Source organism: Myodes glareolus, chromosome 7 (genome assembly GCF_982192425.1).
Source record: "Myodes glareolus chromosome 7, mMyoGla1.1, whole genome shotgun sequence".
NCBI lineage: Eukaryota > Metazoa > Chordata > Mammalia > Rodentia > Cricetidae > Myodes > Myodes glareolus.
In genome coordinates this window covers 54093556-54106629 of record NC_142032.1, presented here as the reverse complement: position 1 = coordinate 54106629, position 13074 = coordinate 54093556, and the positions used below count along the sequence as shown (strand labels likewise).

The window sequence follows — 13074 nt, the reverse complement described above, 5'->3', positions numbered from 1 at the left end:
TATAATAACAACAGTTTTTTAAAAAGAGGTCATTAATGTCAAAGAGTGTGGGGGTATAACTTGAGAGGAGTTGGGAAGGGGGAAATGATATAATCTTATTTTAGTAAAAGCATTGAAAAACCAAAACATTTGCATTTAGCAGAAGGGAACTATTTGAGAAAAGGAAGGTAATAAGAAAGAGACAGGCAGTCATGATGTGGCAATAAATATCTCAAAATACACAATATACTTTAATGAAAATATCTATTTTTTCATTTTTACTAACATCTATTAATTATAAAACCTAACAGATTTCATTGTAACATCTTGTGCTTGTATGTAATACTTGGGAGATGTGATTCCTAAGTTATTTAACGGTTTCAACTCCTTAGTGGGTAATGTTACTGTTAGGTTTCAAACTCAGGACAAATGGCTAATGGAGGTGCCTGTTTTAATCTGTCAAAGCAGATGCTGCTCAACAGTCTCTCTCAGCATCAGCCAACACCTCTTATAAAACCCTGACTCCTCACAGCACTTCTGACCCTGTCCCCACCCTGAATCTCTGCAGCCCCTGTGTAGGCCCATATTCTACATGGTATGGCTACCAGAATCCCAGGCCATAGTTTGCACCTGCCACAGGGAGGTGGTCACATCCCTAACAAAGGGTCAGGATGCTGTTCTGCTCCTGCTTTGTACTTTGGAGGACGTCTAGGATAGAGATGCTAATTCGGCCTACGTGACAGAGCTGGCATACAGAGCAGGAAGATAGGGAGACGTGACAAAATGGGCATAGAAAGGTGTGGTCAAAGGTGTAGATGTGACCAGAGACATTCGCCTGGTTACCTAGGAAACAGAACGCTAATGAATTTCCCCCTCAGTTTTTGTTTTGGTATAAAAGCTGTTTGGAGAATAAATGCTGGGAGAATTTTCAGGATGTGAACTCAGGATTTCATGAGGGACCACTGAGAATCTCCCTCCCGACAAAGCCCTGTGAGTTGTGTCTTTATTCCCGTGCCTCCCCTCTGGTCCGTAGAAATAATCTAGGGTCCGAGTTGGCTCCGAACTCTGACACCCCTGAGCTTAACTTCCCTTCCCCCAGCCTCCAATCTTCTGTTGGGAACAAGCAAAAAGCACCTTGTCCTAAGTGCTGCCATTTTGACTTCAGACTCCATTTTACCTGTATGATGAAGCAAAGTTCAGGTTCCCAAGCCCTAATGGAGCTGGGAACTGTCCAGCAGGTGACGCACCTCCTCCCTAAACCATCTTTAGTTCTCTAGAAACAGTGTGGCTGTTCCTAACAACAGAGGAAACAAAAGAATCTGGCTGGTTGGACTGAAAAGCTTTCATTGTTGACAATGTTGGAACATGTTGACATTAATGGAACACTCAAGGAAAGCCCATAATAATCTTTGAATTCTGATTGGTAAAAAAAAAACTGTAACTATAGCTTGGCACAGATGTTGTGATTTTTGTGCTTAAATATTTGCTTCAACTGGCACTCCTGGCCACAGGTCAGCTATGAGTCTGTTCTGCCACTCTGACCGACCATTGTGTGTGTGTGCTGCCCTGTGTTAAATCTTGCTTTGCAGAAACCTCTTGTGTCCACTTGGGTTAATTCAGAGCCTCAAACCATAACATAACCTCAGTCATTTTGGCTACGTGGTCTCTTGGTTTCCTGGCTTGCTCCTGGCCTCTTGGCTCCTGGTAACATCTCTCGTCCTCCCTTGCCCTCCCCTCTCACAGCTTAGTTCAATCTCCTGGCCTGGTTCAGTCTGGACCCTTCCTGATGCCTCTGGGTGTTTTTTCCCTCATATCTACAATAAACCTTCTCAACCTTACCTTGGAGCAGTCATGTCTTCATTTTTTTCCATTCAGATACAAAAATTATCAGTCTCGATGGCCACTGAGGATAGACCCCCCCCCTTTTCATTGTTTACTTTGGACCTCATTTTCTGTTTGCCTGGTAACATTAAAAAAGAAGCCCTCTTTAGTAGTTAAATTACTGTATAAAGAGGTACAGGAAGTTGTATTTCATTTAATCCCAGTAAAGGAGAGTTGTTTCCTTCTAATTAAAAAGAATAAAATACAGCTTCTACCTCTGGACTGGATGGGTGGGGATATAACATCCAGATCTGCTCTGAAGGTTAAAATATTACATACCTTTGTGCTGGTCTGTGCTGTCACTGGGATTATGGTGGCATCTGGTCCTGAGCTGCTACTGAGGGCCATGTATGGGTCCATAGTCCTGCTACAACTGGGTCTGTGATGATGTCCATTGCCGGACACATGCGGTTCCTGAGATGCAGGAAGCAAACAGTTCCCTCCAGGCAACCACTGGCAGCTAAATGAGCGTATTACTTGAGGGCCAAGGAGAAAACACCTGTGTGCCCCGAGGACCACTTCTATGGCATCTGCATATGCATTAGGCAATGTTCCAGATGATTCTGGTTATAGCAGTTCTACTAGTGTACTTGTTCTTCATGTTCTTTTTCTCCTTCCACACCAGTGGCTTCTGAAAATATGGATGCACTGTATATCGGTCTTCCTGATCTGATAGAGCGGGCAAACATTGAAGCTGTAAAGCAGGTTATGGGGAAAAACTTGATTGATGAAAAAATTGGAGAAATTTGGGGAAAATGCAGAAATTGTTATTTGCCTGATTATAAAACTTGGCAAAAGAATTATACTGAAACAGAAAAGAACTTGGCTAATATGAATAAAGTTTCTGAAGAACCAAGGGCTTTAGGGTTGACTGCCTATGGCCTTATAAATCAAAATTGGAATTTGAGGAGCAACAACGGGAAGGGTACGACAATGGAGTAAAGCCCACTGAACTCTGCTTCTGTAAATTACAGATAGTTAACCTCTGAGGTGAAATCCTCAGAAGCTGTTTTATAATTAACTCAGCCAAGAATTAAGAATATAGTGGCTAGTATGGGGCTTGGGAACTGGGAAAATGTCATAATGAATGGTGATGCTCTGATTTAAAAGAATCTTTATACTTTTTGTGAACTGCTTTGCCCATGTAATGATTAACCTGTGGCAAGAAAAAAGAATTATTTTCCTTGTGTAAAATTTAAAATAAAAGACTGAAGTTTGAAGCTCAGAGTAGAAGGAGGAGGAGGAAAAAGTAGAAGAAGAAGAGGAGGAGGAAAAGGAGGAGGAGGAGGAGGAGAAGAGCTTGTCCTGCAGCTGATGGCCTGTTGTCTTGCATCAGAATCCTGTGTTCGTGTACTCACTTCACCTTCCAGACGTCTTGATTCGAGACCCACTTCTCTGCTGAGGCTGGTCCCCAGCAGTCCATGGCCTGTGTTAACACAGGAGTCGTTGGAACTATGCTGTGCTGAGCCGGCCCTGCCTTCACTGGCCCTTTACTGGATATTACAGCAGACAAGTTGGCCCTCCTTCTCAGGGGAGAGCTTGCCCCTACGCTCAGGAAAGATGGCCTCACCACACACCATAGGAGTGCACCTCACCTGGGAAGCACACTAGAGCTGACCCTGTGGTCAGGGATGCAGGTGACGCAGCCCTGAGGGCATGAGAGCAACATAGCAGACCCTGCACGCCTCATCTGCCATGTGATAGCATGGATGAGGGAAAGAAGTCCTCCCCTTCTGCCCCTTGCTACTTACAGCAGATGAGAGTGCTGGCCCCAGAGTCACAAGAGAGAGAACTAGCCCTGCGCCACACCAGCTACAACACACGGGAGAATGGGCCCTGCACCGCACCTGGCTAGCACACTAGAGCTGACCCTATTGTCTGGCCTCCCTGGGCACCGGGCATGCACATGATATATAGACATACATGCAGACAAAATACCCACACACACACAATAAATAATTTTTTAATCTTCAAGACAGTTGAGTCTTGATATTGAGTTCAATAATTCATAATCACAAATGAAAAGTTGAAACACGATATGCAAAAGGGGTATTAAACACACAAAAATGTGAAGGATTGATCTTAGTTGATTTGGGGGCTTTTTGTTCATTTTTTTGTTTTTGTTTTGTTTTTGCTTTTGAGGTCCAATCTTACTATGTAGCCTTGACTGGCCTGGTACTCACTATGACTGGCCAGGCAGTCATCAAACTCACAGAGATCCTCCTGCCTCTCTCTGCCCTCTGAGCACTGGGATTAAAAGTGTGTGCCACCATGACTGACAATTTTAGTTCATTTTAAACAAATATGTATTTAAGCTCTTGTTTCATTTGTTAAGAACATACCAGTCCACAAGTACTAGGTGCATTTGCTTCCATGTGTGCATATAGGGAGCATGAGCTTCATAGCCTGGAAAGCAGAGAGGACATGAGAAATAGAAAATACAGAACTCTAACAGTGAACTGGCAATGGTGGCTTCATAACGCTACTAAGGAGAAGGGGTAGAAGTCAGCAGTGCTCTCCAAGTGCATGACTCACCAGCCGTATGTAATAAGGAGACAGCTACCACGCAGACTGCAGCCTTCATCTCCTAGCAGATGACACCTCCAGATGGCCCTGCTAAATATAATGAGATGATAATCAGGCAAACAAAGACTTCTAATAATGCAACAGACAAATTCAGCATAAGCCTACTGATAGGATATCAGCCAGAGACGAAGCTAAGATAATGTCATCAGGGCAGACATTGAGCTGCCAGCTCCAAACATTGATGTCACCAATTAAGTTTAATTATAGACAAGGGATGTAAGGGTAATGGCTAGTGGCTTGAGTCTGGATCACCTTTGAAGTTCTTGCCTTCACTAAATTAAAAAAAAATATTCCATTTATAAGTCAGACTATTTAACCCCAGCTGCTTTGATGATTTGTGACAGGAGCTGCCAAGTAATTCCCAGTATCCAGTTTTCAATCTTCTATAGCAGATTTTTGGCCACACAGGGTGAGGGGGGCTGGGGCATGGTGCAACTGTCAGCCTGTCTTGCAGAAAACATGGCCTGGGTTCCTCTGCACCAGTGTTTTCTGGACAATGAAGTGTGAATATAGGTATTGTGTGCACCCTGACCCTTCTTCTTTTGAGCCCCAGTGGAAAGTTCTTCACCATCAAGGCACATTGATTCAGTTTGTTCTGTCGTCTCTCATTGTGGTCCAAAATGATTCACCGTCAGCCTCCACTCCACTCTCCTGAAAGAGAAGATGCAAACTCTCAGATTCCAGACTTTTCTCTCTTTTTCTCCCAGATTTTTTTTAATGATTTTATTTTTAGTTTATGTACATTGGTGTCCATGTGAGGGTGTCGGATCCCCTGGACCTGGAGTTACAAACAGTTGTGAGCTGCCATGTGGGTACTGGGAATTGAACCCAGGTCCTCTGGAAGAGTAGCCAATGCTCTTAACTGCTGAGTCATCTCTCCAATCCCTCATACTTTTAAGATTTTGTTTTTATTTTTTATTGATTTTTATTGAGCTCTACATTTTTCTCTGCTCCCCTCCCTGCCTCTCTCCTCCCCTTCAACCCTCCCTCAAGGTCCCCATGCTCCCAGTTCACTCAGGAGATCTTGTCTTTTTCTACCTCCCATGTAGATTAGATCTATGTATGTCTCTCTTAGGGACCTCATTGTTGTCTAAGTCCTCTGCCTCTTTGGATGTCAGTGTGGCAATCTCTCAGAAAATTAGAAAACAACCTTCCTCAAGACCCAGTAATACCACTGTTGGGTATATATCCAAAGGATGCCCAATCGTGCCACAAGGACATGTGCTCAACTATGTTCATAGCAGCTTTGTTTGTCATAGCCAGGACCTGGAAACAACCTAAATGCCCCTAGACCGAAGAATGGATAGGGAAAATGTGGTACATTTACACAATGGAGTACTACACAGCAGAAAAAAATAACGACAGCTTGAATTTTGCAGGAAAATGGATGGAGCTAGAAAATATAATTTTGAGTGAGGTAACCCAGACACAGAAAGACAATTATCACATGTACTCACTCATAGGTGGTTTTTAAACATAAAGCAAAGAAAAGCAGCCCACAAATCACAATCCCAGAGAACTTAGACAACAATGAGGACCCTAAGAGAGGCATACATAGATCTAATTGTTTTATTTTTAATTATTTGTGTACTTGGGAGTGGGTATGCATGTGAGTCCAATGCCTGCAGAGTGCAGCAGAGGACTCCAGGTTCCCTGGAACTTGAGTTACAGGCAGTAGTGAGCTTCCAGGTGTGTGTGGCTGGGATATGAAAAGCAACAAGCACTCTTAAAAACGGAGCCATGTCTCCAGCCCCTAAACACTTTTATTTGCTTGGTTGTATGTGTACATGCACACATGACACATGCATACATACCTTGAAGAACATGTGGAGGTCAGAGGACAACTTGAAGGAGTCAAGAGAAAGCTCTGCTGCAGGTGCCTTTAATCCTGCAGGCCCAGCTCCCAAACTCTGAACACTGTGCTCTACTGCCCTCTGGTGGAATCATCTGCAGTTTGCTCATTGTGTAACACCATCAGCAAGACAGTCACCTGTAGAAAGGACCACCAGAGGGAGCAAGCATGAGACACCAATAGGAAGCCCAGAAACGGCAAAACCTCAGCCTTTCCTCCCCGCTAGAGCCTCTCACCATTCCTTAGTGAAAAGAACTGAAAGTCAATACAGAACCGAGTACAGAATGACACCAGTTCCTTGTCTAAATGTCTGTATACATCATCTGCATTGTAAACTTGTTTGTTGGTTGTAACAAGGTTTCACAAAGCCAAGGGGGGCTTCCAACTTGCTATCAGGCTGGCCCTGAACTCTTGATCCTCCTGACTTCACCTCCAACGTGCTGGGATCACAGGTCATGTGGTGCTCAGCTCAAACCCAAAACCTCGTGTACGCTAGGCAAGTATCCTACCCCTGAGCTACCTCCCCAGCCCAGCATTGCAAATCTCTTGACTATGTATCCACAGACACCAGCCAGGAATCTGACACTGAGATTCAGACCAAGTCTTTAGTCTCAAAAAGAATAGTTATAATGAGGGAGGAAGAGCAAGATCAAGGGATGGCATAGCAATAACAAATAAGGAATATATCAAAACATGGAGTAGAGCAGAGCCAAAAAGAGACAAATAAAAATAAAGTATTGTGTGTGAGAGAATGCCATAATGAAGCCCAGTGCTCAGTACTAACTTTTGAAATAAATAGTTACATCAAAACATGAAAGTTGACTGATAAACAGGAGCCAGATGTGTGCAGCTTCCGGTACTGGGGGAAGCAATTGTGCTGTGTTGTGTTGTGTTTTGCCACACAACAATTTTAGAGGAATGTGTTCCAGCTGTGGAGCTGCAAAGATACCCTGAATTATTAGGAAACCAGGTTATACTTAGAGTAGGACAGCCCTGGAGGCTGGAGCCACAATAGGACAGCTCAGCCCTGGAGGATAGAGCCACAGTAGTGATGTGGGATTCCCCTCTGTATGCTGTGAATACCATTGGTTAATAAAGAAGTTTGCAGCACAGAACAGGGCAAGGCGGAAGTTCCAAGCAGATAGAGGAGGAGAGAGTAGGCAGAGTCAAAGAGATGCCATGGCAAACTACGAGCCTCGTGGTAAAATATAAAGTAATAGAAATAGGTTAATTTAAGATGTAAGAACTAGCTAGAAATATACATAAGCCAATTGACGAAACAGTATTGTAATTAATACAGTTTCTGTGTGATTATTTCAGGTCTGGGCAGCCAGGAAATAAACAAGCAGCCTCCGTCTACACAATAGGATAGTTCTGGAGACTTGAGCAACAACAGGACAGTTCAGCCCTGGAGGAAGGGTGGCCTGACTTATGGAGAAGCCAGGCTACCTGAAGCTGGGTTGCGGTGGGGAATGGTCTCCCAGCAGGATATAGTAATCCTACTCCTCTCCTGGAGAGCCACTACGGCTGAGCTCTGCTCTGGTCCCTTAAGAGAATGTCCTAGCAGAGCTATCCACTTCTTCTCCGACTCCAAGATGTTACTTCTTTTGCTAACACTCTGCAGAAATGTAGTAACCTCCTCTGACTCCAGCAAAAAGTTGCTACTTTTTCTGTTCTGACTTGTTCAGTACGCCTTAGGGAGCGCCCCAGCAAGGTTCTTCTGTTCTTCTGTTCTGCTCCACCTTGCTCAGCCCCCTAAGAGAGCATCTAAGCAAGGCTTCTCAGCTGTTTCCCCTAAGGGACATCCCAGCAAGTTTCTTCTATTCTGCACCAGAATGAAGATCACCACCCAAGACTCTTTTGAGAAAGAGATTTATTGGAGGGAGGAGCCCAGGAGAGTGGTTGCCTCTGCCAGGGATGGGTAAATGGCGGCCTCTAACTGAACAGGCAGAGAGGCTTATATAGAGCTTCTTAGGGGTGGAGTTTTCCCAGGGAGAAGACGGATTGGTTAGTTTTCCATGCTAAGAGATCGGTTAGTTTAGTTGGTCAGGGGCAGAGATGGTTCTGATTTCAGGGCCAAACTTTGTTTCTTTCACTGATCCTTTTTAGCCTTTTGACTCTAATCTTAGGACCAGGGCATACTTCTTTCACTGACTCTGATTCTAGGGACAAAGCGTGTTTCTTTGGCACTGGCTTGAGAGTCAGGGCATGTTTCTTTGGTCCTGGGTTCAGGAATAAAGATGTCTCTTTCCTTGGCTCAGGTGTCAGATCCAGGGTGTTTCTTTCACCCACTCTGGGTTCAGAGTCAGGGTGCTCAGTGATTGGTTGGTTTCCCGATCCAGTTGTCCCTTTTACCCTACAACGATGTCTTTTACTATACACAGGAGATCGACAGTTATTTTCTGAGTCTCTCCATACAGGACCAAAACAGTGTACTTCTCAATGTTTTGGAACTTAAAACTGATTACTGCCTAATGAAGAGAGAATTGTCTCCAAGAGCAGGCGAGCCTGCTTCTGACCTGTTTCCAAGTCTGACCAGCTTCCCCAACCTTCATCCGCTGCCTGCGGCAAATGCTCAGATCAACAGAGCCTCTTGGGCTCAACCCCATGAAAACCAACAAGACATCCAGGAAAAATCCATGCTGCATCTTTCCTGGGTGTTGCCGGGAACACGCTGGTGCAGTAAGCAGAGCTGTCAGGAAGCTCCCACGGAGTTCATTCTCAACAGTTTAAAAGAGTCTCACACTGGAGATACAGAGGCAGAAGCAGGCATATCTCTGAGAGTCTGGAGTCAGCCTCGTCCACATGGCAAGTTCCAAAACCCTGTCTCCAAAAAATTAACTTAAAATGTAATTTGTGCCTATAATCCTAGGACTGGACAGGTTGGGTGGGAGATATCTGGTTTGAGGGTAGACTGGGTTACATGGTGAGAATATAGTCAAAATAAAAACAGAAAGAAAGAGAGAACCTGACACTTGAAATGGGATTCTCTGCTATAATCTCCAACTTCCCACACACACCCAACCTAACCCTAATACTTCATCTGAAATGAAGTGTCCTCAGCAATGTCGATATCCCTGTAACTTGTTAATTGACATTCAGGAAATATCATTTACATTTTGTCCCACACATACCCTTTCCAGCCTGCTGATCAGCAGCATCCTCGTTGTCACTTGACTTTCTTCTGCAACTGTTTCAGGACACCTTTGGCTCACTTATCCGGTAGAGAAGCCACGATTCTATACCTGCCACACGATGTCGCTGTCGAGCCAGTTCCGCAGGGCTGAGGGCTGCGGGCTGCGTGGCTATGGAGGCTCTCCTAGCTTCAGCTGGGCACACAACCTGAGCCCTGGCCCTCCCGAGCGCCCAGCCTAGTTGTCTGCGCCCAACACCCAGCGTAGCGTAGGAAGCTATCATCTCCCCTCTCTCCCGCTGCACTCTACATACCCTGTCGGGGTTGGGGGGAATTGGCGGAGCAGCCTCTTGAACTACCCAGAGGTCAACAGCAGTCCCTGTAAATCCTCTGTCTTTGTCCCAGAGCAAACCCTTCCCACGCCCTTTCGGGGGAGACTGTTCTGATAATCGCAGGGCGGGTGGCCCTTTCCTGGAGGCCACACTAGATATAGGGACCCATGGGACCTTAGGGAGACTCGAAGGAAACGGCACCATTTCTTTCCACAGAAATGATGACACACAAGTACACATCTCTGGGAAGTAAACATACCACCTGACTAGGAAATAAAAATTAAAGACATAATCCTTGGCAACCCAGAAAGCATTCTGCAAAAGTGGAAGGGAAAGAAATACCGAATAACCACTAAGCCAGAATGTGCCGTTCTTCAAGCTACCAAGAGAAGGCAAAGAAAAATGCTCTCCCCATTTCATGCAGCCAAGCAGAAAGTTCCCCATTATATTAGATAGATGGATATAGATAGATAGATAGATAGATAGATAGATAGATAGATAGATAGATAGATAGATAGACAGATAGATGATAGATACATACATACATATGTACATGATAGATGATAGATAGATAGATAGATAGATAGATAGATAGATAGATAGATAGATAGATAGATGATAGAAACAATGAAGACTTAACAACCTTGTCTTCACACAGAGTTCATCCATTCAAGCCTGGTGGTAACAGTGGACACCTGTGTTTAATAATTTTCCTTGTTCAAATGAAAATCCCACTTTCCCTGTTAATAAGACAACAGGTAGGCAGGAAGGTAGGTCTGCCATTTTTGGAGCCAGGCCCATCAGAAGTCAGGCTAGGCTGCTGTGACAGGAACTAGACACTAGGGCACTGGTTTCCCTGCTGGTGACGTTTCAAAGGATGCTTCAGGGGATCTGGTGGGACACTTCTGGGGAGCAGAGCTGAAGAAGGGCTTGTTTTGCTTCCCAAAGGATTTACAAACATTTCCCAGGGGCAGGTGAGAGAGACTCTGTGGATGACCGGGCTACTGCCAGGAAGGTTATAAGAGGGAGCTGGGGAAAGCTCTTCGCATTGCAACAGGCATGAGTAAGAACTTCCCTCACTCAGCCTTCCCCTTCCCTCTCCTGACACTGAACTCAAGGGAGGAAAGACACCAATCACAGTGCCACTGTGCGCTGGAAATCTGTCCCCAAGAAATCCAGGCCTTTGCCAAGCTGGCTAGAATATGCTGGAGGAGAGACAAATTTAGATATTGAGCTTCTTAAAGTAGTTTCTGGTTTCAGTCAGTTTTTTTAAAAGAAGAGTTTTCAAACATATAAGAGAATTGAGAGAATAGTCTAATGGACACCCATCTAGTAGCCACTCAGACTTGAAAGATGTCAGCAGTATTCAGACTCCAGGGTGTTCACCATTACCCGAAAGGTCATGATGGAGAAGCCAGACAGGAAGGAATCGGAGAGGGAGCGTGAGAATGATGGAGATGCAGGTGCAATGTGTCTGTCTGTCTGTCTCCATCAATATCCATGTGCATGGTGCCCCATGATCCTCTCAGATATCAAAATCCATGGATGTACAATGTTTAGAGTACATAGAACCCATTCAGCATATCTTCCCATATACTTTAAATCATTTTTGAATTACACTATATAATATAGTGTGAATGCTATGCCATCATTTTTGTCTTATGCAGAGGGTCTCACTGCATACCTTGACTGGCCTGGCACTCTAAAAGCATGCACCACCACAGCCTATGTTCATAATTTTTTAAGACAGGGTCTCTATATGACCCTGACAGTCCTGGAACTCACTATGCAGAACAGGCTGACCTCAGATTCATAGAGGTCCACCTGCTTCTCACAACAACAAATGTAATTTGTTAAAGTATCTTTGAAGTGAGATTAGTGCAGTTCTTCTCAGCCCACGGGTCTCGACCCCTTTGGGGTCAAACAACCCTTCCACAGGAGCCACATATCGGATATTTACATGATTCGTAACAGTAGCAAAATCATAGTTATGAAGTAGCAACGAAAATAATTTTGTGGTTGGGGGTCACCACAACATGAGGAACTGAATTAAAGGGTTGCAGCATTAGGAAGGCTGAGAACCACTGGGTTAACAGAATAGAGGCTTCCAGAGCTGCAGGTGCAGAGGGCCAGCTGTCCATAGTTTTGCTGAAGCACTTGAAAGCTAGCCAAAATAAGCCCAACTCGAAAGACAAACATCAAATGTCTCGTCTCATGCATGGACGCTAGACTAAAAAAAGATATGAAAGGAAGAAGGCTATTTGTGAGGAGGGAGGAAAACAGTGGGGAAGTGGAGGTGGGATCTGAGAGGGTCCTGAGGGCATGAGTGATCAGAATACGTTGCAGACATGTATGAAAATGTCATGATGAAGGTATCATGTTGTAAAACTCACAGGCGAACAAAGCTGGGTGTGGTAGCACATGTCTACGTGGGGAAGCCAAGGACAGCAGGATCTATTCAAGGCCAGCTCAGCAGTCATCTGGTCCCATCAGTGAATCCCAACATCTACTCCATCTACGAGCTTCTGGACCTCGAGGAGGGGGTCAGGGTTGCAGAACCAGATCCAGAAGCATACCATTAGTACCAAAGTTGAACACCTGAAGCATGGCTGTGGTCAAAGAAGTCTCGGTGATGGTCTGGTATGTATGGTGCTTCAGAGAACAAGAGGCCTTGAGCCAGACCAATGATTTGTGCCATTGAATATTTGCCTGTAGAGCTGTGTGGGCCAAAAATATATGCAGTAACAAGCTGCAGTTTCCAATACCACTGCAACAAATGAGTTTGTGAGGGAGGGGTGGGAAGGATGGAGGAACAGAGCAGTGTCGGTGAGGTGGAGAGAGGCTGAACCATTTCAGTGTCTGCGGCCTGAGCTACCGCCAAGAGACCATGTAGATGTGCGTGGTCTGTACTCCTGCATGAGGCCATGCTGATGTCTGGGATCCCTGCTGCTGCTGGGGGCCACGTTTTGGTCTGTGGTCCTGCTACATCCCAGAAACGGGTTGATGTCCATGACCCATGTTAGCACCAAAGACCATATGAATGTCCATGACCTGTGCTGCCATCTTCATGCCTGTGGGCCAGGCTGCCACTGGAGACTATGCTGAGATCCACAGCACATGCTGATGCCAGAAGCCAGGTAGGTAATGTGTCTTTGGTCCACGCTGTTGCCAGATATCACGTGGAAGTCTATGATCCATGTTCTTACTGACTATAAACGACAAGGAAGCTTCTTCTGCAGTTATATGAATAACTTCAGACTCACAGCTGAGACAGACTTTGAAACCTTCTGTGATAACTCCCACCCCCATTC

General features: G+C 45.0%; 1 long non-coding RNA gene across 1 annotated transcript; it reads right to left on the bottom strand.

Moving 5' to 3' along the window:
• Positions 1 to 3903: 3903 nt before the first annotated feature.
• On the bottom strand, positions 3904 to 9644 carry LOC125415720 (uncharacterized). The gene is made up of 5 exons (XR_007236675.3): positions 9433 to 9644; positions 6261 to 6436; positions 4979 to 5097; positions 4396 to 4473; positions 3904 to 4266 (listed from the first exon to the last, which is right to left on the bottom strand). It is a non-coding gene; the product is annotated as an uncharacterized LOC125415720 (long non-coding RNA).
• Between the last annotated feature and the right edge of the window lie 3430 nt (positions 9645 to 13074).